Source organism: Chaetodon trifascialis, chromosome 19 (assembly GCF_039877785.1).
Source record: "Chaetodon trifascialis isolate fChaTrf1 chromosome 19, fChaTrf1.hap1, whole genome shotgun sequence".
Taxonomy (NCBI): domain Eukaryota; kingdom Metazoa; phylum Chordata; class Actinopteri; order Chaetodontiformes; family Chaetodontidae; genus Chaetodon; species Chaetodon trifascialis.
The window spans coordinates 16,321,095-16,328,200 of record NC_092074.1 but is presented as its reverse complement, the minus strand read 5'-3'; positions in this window follow the sequence as shown (position 1 = coordinate 16,328,200).

The window sequence follows — 7,106 nt, the reverse complement described above, 5'->3', positions numbered from 1 at the left end:
GTGAACCTGGTGTAGGCCTAACATAAATGTCAGCTGGCCTGTTTTCAGATCAAATGAGAACGAGTTGTTTCTTTCAAAATTGCCACGAACTAGAAGTCAAAGTTCAGCCACATTTTTATTTACTTTACATCAATCATTTGTCGTCTAATCAACACCGACAAGAAGTGAAACTTTGACCACCTTTTTTATTGCCTCTATGCTGCAGAATGAGATTGTTGTCAGACTCGTTTTAACTTTTCATCAATCCCTTTTTCCACCTTTCTACCTGATTCTAGTGGAGAATCACTTTTAAAAAGTCGATTTTTTCATATGCATAAAAGTAAAGAATTCATATTTCTAACATCACTATGAACTGGGCCTATTTTAAAGTGAGTTAACAAAAAAAAGTTGTTTCATCTTATTATCACCAACTGTAAGTCATACGTCATCTACCTTTTCATTTGCCTTCATGCCACAGGATGAGATGTTATTAAACTTATTTGAACTTTGCTCTTAATTTCCCCCCACTCTTCCACGAGCATAAGAACAAAATGAGCAACTTTTCTGCAAAAAGTTAAGCATCTCAGTCTTCTATGAATCAGATAAGCTGGTTTGACAATAAGATTCTGCTCTCATGTTAAGTTTAGTGTCAAAAACCAGCCTTTATGACAACATATCATCCACTCACTATTAATACAGTGACGTACACATGACGGTAAACTGCTTTTAGTAACTATACTAATTTGCCATGAGGACAGACTTGTGCAAACCCTCTCAAGGCAATATGAGTCTCTATTAGACCTGCATGAAATTTAGCTTTGAGTTAAGACAATGTGTATATTCTTTGGTTTGGTTTGTTGACAACATTTGGATATATTCATAAAAAAACACATCAGACTTTTCAGGCATGTATATAATATTATATAATAATAATTTCATAGCTTGTGTATCCCAAATGAAGCTATTGGGTCTTTCAACTGTGAAAAAAAGACAGAGAGAGGAAAAATAACACGGTTCCCCTGTTAATAATGTAGTAATGGTTTGCTGCAGCGAGCACCAACTGGAGGTCATAAATTCTATTCAAGCCATATCAATTTTTTATCTCTACAGCATTTTCTTGATTTTTAAACCAACTATTCAACCCAGCCACAATCGCTTCTTTAGAGAGGCGACAGAGGAAAATAACTGCAGTGGTGTAATCAGTCAGATTTTTTTCTTTTAAAGCAGTTACTTGTCTGGGACCAAAATAGATAATTATGAGCATTTAACCTCATGTGCAGAAGCAGATTCCTGAGCTGTTTGAATACCAACTTTCAGAGCAGACTTTGGACTCCCTCACCCCAGCTAACCTCACCCAACCCCCACTCGTCACCCTGTAGGCTCCCAGAGGAAATTTGCCTTTAGCCTGCTTGCTGTCAATGCAGTTCAAAGAGTTCATTGAGTTCGTCTCTCCCTTTTCTCCTTTCTTTTTTAGTGAAGGGCATATTTTTTTTGTCGTTTACTTCATGCATTCCTGCCACCAAATTCTTCCCTTTTTTATGCCCTTTGCAGGGGAGTGTAAACAGTGTGTGCAGGGCAGGTCGTCTACTCTCAGTTATTTTTTAAGAACTGGAGGGAATGCACGTGTGAAAGGTTTTACACGCAATTCCACAAATTATTTGATTCAAGTTGAACGCTGAACTCAGGCCACTTTGACTGCACTGAGCTTTAATTCACATTCTGGAGGATTTCTGCCTCTGTCTCTGCAAAAGACCAAACAAGCAGTGGTTTTTGCGTTTTGCTCAGGCGCTTCATTCGACCTGTGCACAGATTTCGTTAAGGAATATTTCGAATCAACGAAAAAAAATACACAAGTCTCACAAAAGCACACGTAGGCCATGTGCTCCTGAGTTCACCACAAGAGGAAACCCAAAACTTGTAGGGCATTTGCTTCATTTTCTCGCCTAATTTCATAGAAAATGGGACTAAATTGTTCATTTAAAATCACATTTGATAGCTGTGCAGGCGTAATAAATGTTTTTACATTTAATCCGACACATTTTCAAGAGCCTGTGGACTTTTTTATTTTTTTTGTACCACTTCTTGACCCCAGCAGGACCATTTTCCATTCATTTAAGGAGAGAACAGCACGGAGAAAATATGAAAATGAACTTTTTTCTTGTAAATCGTGTGGTCTTAACTACTGTTTCTCAGTCCGAGTAAGTCGCCCCCCCAGCAGGAGTAAACAGGGTGAAAATATGTGAATGAAATATCGGTGACGTCAGAGAGAGGGGGAGGTTGGAGAAGAAGCGCCGGTGCAGCCGGTGCGCCAAAAACTGCGCACAATGGGACAAAATATCTGTTTACGCCTCTCGCATTCTCACCTGTATTCATTCCTAATATTTGTCTGTGGGGACTCTGCGGGTCAGTATGCTTTCTTTTGCTTCTCCTTGGTTTCATTTCACCGTTTGAAGTTTTCCACCATTTGTTAATCACATCACGTGAACAGCCTTCTAACCTGATACATGGATTTCCTGAACGTGCTAATATTCCTAGAATATTCCCACAATGATGTGTGAGGTTTCCAGCAGCGATCGTTCAGCTTTTTCCTCATTATTTCCTCATATGGACTTATGTTTTACTTTTGATTTCATTGTCATTTTTTTCCCTAAATCACGGGCTTCGATTTTGGGCATGTGCGCGCATCTTTAACTCCATAACTTTATCGAAAGGCCGTGATAAAAGAGCCGATCCGTCACTTTGGCATGTTACTAAAAGCCGGTCATTTCAGGTCAATGAAAAGCAGCTCCTGCAGCACCTCAGAGGCGAGCTCAGCTGCAACCAAATGCCACATTCACTGCTTTTGGAGGGCATTTATGCTGGGGAAAAAAGAGAATAGTGTGCGCAACGAGCGCCTTTTCTATAGAGAGTCCAAAAAGCGACTCACCTGTAGGAGAGGGAGCGGACATCCTCCTTTTTTTCACCTCCGAGGACGAATGAGATGGCACAGGCGGATGAAGCGTTTCTCCCGGTGTTCCTGTGAGGGAGCAAATGTGGAGCAAAGCAGAGTTCAGCCTGCTGGACCTGCAGCCCGCCGAGTCTGAATTACATGCTGACTTTAACCTGCTGTATGAAGCGGAGTGACCGGCTGGAATCAAAGAGATTTTCCATGGATGAATATTTTATAGTGACACTGTAACATAAGCTGCGGCAGCGTGAGGGCCAGGGCAGATTTGTTTTTTCTCTTAAATGTGTCCCAGTGAGCCAACAGATTGCTGGGAGCCCGTGGCACACATCTGGAAGCTCATCTCCAAAATGATCCGTAGATGAGGGACATTGCTCATCGTCAGCTCCCAGTTTTTCACAAAGGGGCTGCTCCTCAGCTCAGGAGGTCAGTCTACTGCTCCTCAACATTTAGCATTTCTCAGAAAAGCGTCCTAGAGTTGAATTAGAGCAAAGTTTTAGCAGCTCGTTTTTAAAGTTTTCCAATGGTCCAGATGATGATAAGTCAAAGCCAGCCCTCTGCCTGTCTCAGAGCTTTATCAGGGCTCTTCAAGCCATGTGGCACCCATGGCCTCCCCCATCAGGCTCCCAGCCTTCCCCCATCTCTTTCTCTCTTCTTGATAAAGGATCCATACCTCACAACCCCCACCCAGCTTGTTTACAAGCAGCATTCAATCCTTCCAGACCCTGAAAAAATATAGTTTCCTTGAAAGCATGACAAGAAGTGATTTCATCTGAGTCCACAGTCCCTTAGAAGGTCTGATTCTACACCTTAATGCAATCACATGAATTATTTTCTCCCCAAGCAGCCCCAAACTCTCCCTACTGATCTGACATCTGCTCTTCACTCACTCAGCCTCGTGTCCTCACTGTGCAGTGCAAGTAAACTGTTCCCAGACCAGTGATTGGCAGCTGATAAGCTCAAAGAACTGTGGGGGTTGAAGTGACATAAATAGCGCCATCCGTCGGTTCATTACGGACCGTCACCCGCACGAGAAGACAAGGTTCCCACGAGATCTCTGTTGAATCTGAACGAGATAGGTGGATAGATAGATTTTATTCTGTAGATGTTTTAAAAGTCAGTTATCTTTATATGAATGAGTAATAAGGCCACTGCAGATATAATGTGTATTATGGATGTAGAGGTTTCATTCAGCAAAATTTCCATAAGTTCTGGGAAAAGGCCACATGTAATACAAACCATGGACATTTGATTGACATTTATAACAAGCAAGGGAGGAAATATTGATAATGAATGGAGAAGGGGAAAAAATTAGCTGTTTGTATTGATGCTGGAGGTGTGTTTACTAATTTAAACACACTGCAACCCTCAGAATAAATCATTTACTCTCACTTTTCCTGTCAGCAAGTAAAAGTACACCAGGTGATGAATCCACGGTAAAACGTTAAACCAAAACTGCTGCCCAACCTGTTCCTTATCTTTCCCAATCTACTGTACCACTGAGATGAAATATGTCTGAATCATTCAATAACCAGGGGTCTTGATCCATGTGAGGGGTTTTCCGTGCTGTTTGTTTGAGAGCAAGATACACAAAATTATTATTTTTTTAAAAATGTTTGATGCTGTTGACTCTTTGCCCCAGAAATCAGATTTCAACAACAACAAAAAAAAAGCTCAAAAAATGTAATCATTCGCGGTTGTAACGCATTGTTTACTTGCTCTTCCGCCGAGTAATATAGTCCCCCAGCAGCGGCTGAGCAGCGATTTCCGGTTGGCGCATTAATATTCCAGTATGGTCACAGGTGTGTGCTCATTGGGTGCTTTAGAACGTCTTCAAATGTGGCAGCCAATCAGGAATTAGCACCCGTTCCACCGGTTTAACGAGACACTTTAGGACATAAGTGGATGAAACGTTAGTTTTATCGGACGTGTCGGTGATTTTCCCTCCGCTAGAAAGTTGTTTCATATCCGCGGTGAACCGCAGCAGCTTTGTGTCCTCGTGCAGCAGAGAACGTGGAACAAAACTCTCTGAAGCACTGTCGCGCGCCCTCTGCTGGTTCAGTATGCCCTCGCGCACGCCCGCGCGCACGCCCATACATACATACATACATACATACATACATACATACATACATACATACATACATACATACATACATACATACATGCATGCAGAATTAGCTTGTGTTCGGTGGTGAGGTGATCTGAAGCACATTGAACCTTTGCTGACTTTCTTTTCCCTCCTACTCACTGAGGATGTGATCAGCCTCTCTGCACTCATGATGGATCTTATTTATGTCACATTTTCTCCTCAGACCCTGTCAAGTTTGTTCAGTGTAGCATTTCCGGTCTTACTTTTGCTTGTTGGCTGGAGAATTATTTTTAGCAAATTTAAGTCATGTTCATACTATGTTTGCACTTTGAGGAGCTCACTGTGATGTGAGAGTCTGCAGGTGTATTTTGTATTTTTATTTTTATTTTTTTTAAATTGGCTTGTTTTATACATTTTTGACTGTACATATTATTTTGTCCACTTACTGTTCCTTTAATTTACTCTGATATTTGCTCAGTGAGTCCCAGAGACTGAAGCTGGGGGATAGCTGGTGGAGTAATATCCATGTGCAGCTGAAAATTTCAAGAAAATAACTTTCAAAGTTTGTAGGGAAATTGTTACTTTGCAAAAAAGTTTGTTTAAAGAATTATAAGTGATGTAATTTGCCTGATTCAGAAGAATTGGTTTGTTTTCTGGCTTCTTTTCATTTTCTTTAACTTTCAGTTTCTTATGCAGAAGCTGAGAAAACATAATGACACTTTTAAAATTTACATGTGCATTAAACAGATTCATCTCTTGATTTTTATTTAGTTCCAAAGTTTGTTTCACCACAACATTTTCCACATCGATTGATTTTAATTCTGCAGATCTTAAGAATCTGAATACTTTCATCCAAATATTAAAATCTCAGTCCCACAACTTTCATTAAAATGAACATTTCAGTTAAGATTTTTCCACTTTCATCTTTTAGATTCAAATCCAATTAAATATAACAAGCTTTTAAACTGTCCTAATTCTCACTGCCCTGACTTAAAATTCCCTAAGAAAGAAAAAACTATTTACTTACATTTATTGGACTGAAATGACTTTCCTCATGCAGTTGTAAAAGTTATCATATTGTCATGATTTGTGTCTGTTTGTTGTATTTCTAACCAAACAAGTTTGAAGTGAGCAATTAATTTATTTTTATAAAACTTTTCTGTGAAGCATGTGTGAAAACTGGCTGTTGTTTCATGTAATCAAAGTTTATTTGTGTGTTGGTTGTAAAGATCTAAAGAGCTTTGATGCCTTGACCTCTAAAAACTCAGCCAACAGAAAGAAATCATTTTGTCATTTCATCATTTTGTCGACTTTCATCCCTCCAGATTCTCCACAGCTGTCGAGGCCTCACAGCCTTTTCTCACGGGCCCAAAGTGACTGAAATGTTGTCATTTGAGAAAATGATGTCTGACTCAAGGGAAAGAAATCAGAGGGACGATTTTGCGTTTGAATACATTAAAATGGTGAGTTAAAGTCTAATTACTTTTTTGTTTTCTAAGCCTTTCACCTTTTTAATGTTCAATTTATGCTAGAAGACAAAGAGGAAGTTCTGCTTTTTAAAATGAAAAATAAATAAATGTAACACTTGTGAAAAAAAGTTATTTTGTTTCTTTTACTTATTACTATATTTTTTTGTGAATTTACTTTCCAGTTTGCAAGATAAAATAACTTTAACATGTAATTTGCGGACTCTTTCAAAAGTATTTGTACTTTAAAATTTCCTCCATAATCATGAAAGTGGGACATCAGACGAGTTCATGAACATGGAACATGTATGTTGAGTAATCCACATGGGGCCCTCTGTCAGACCACCCTCATTTTCTGCTCCTGCTGCACGTGTTGGTCGTTTTCAGACAGTCTGCCCCCTGCTGGACACTCAAAGACTCGCAGCAAGAAGCTTCAGGCGCTCGTGCTCACATCACTATTGTTGTCTGTAAACAGGATTTGTCACAGATTTAAAAAGCTTTGGGTAACTAAAAAATGCAAATAAAAGATGCAGATTTTAACTGATTGTTTAGTTTATGTTACAAATTTAGCAGAAAATGTGTATTTTCAGCATCGTTCTCATATTTATGACAGAATAAACTCACA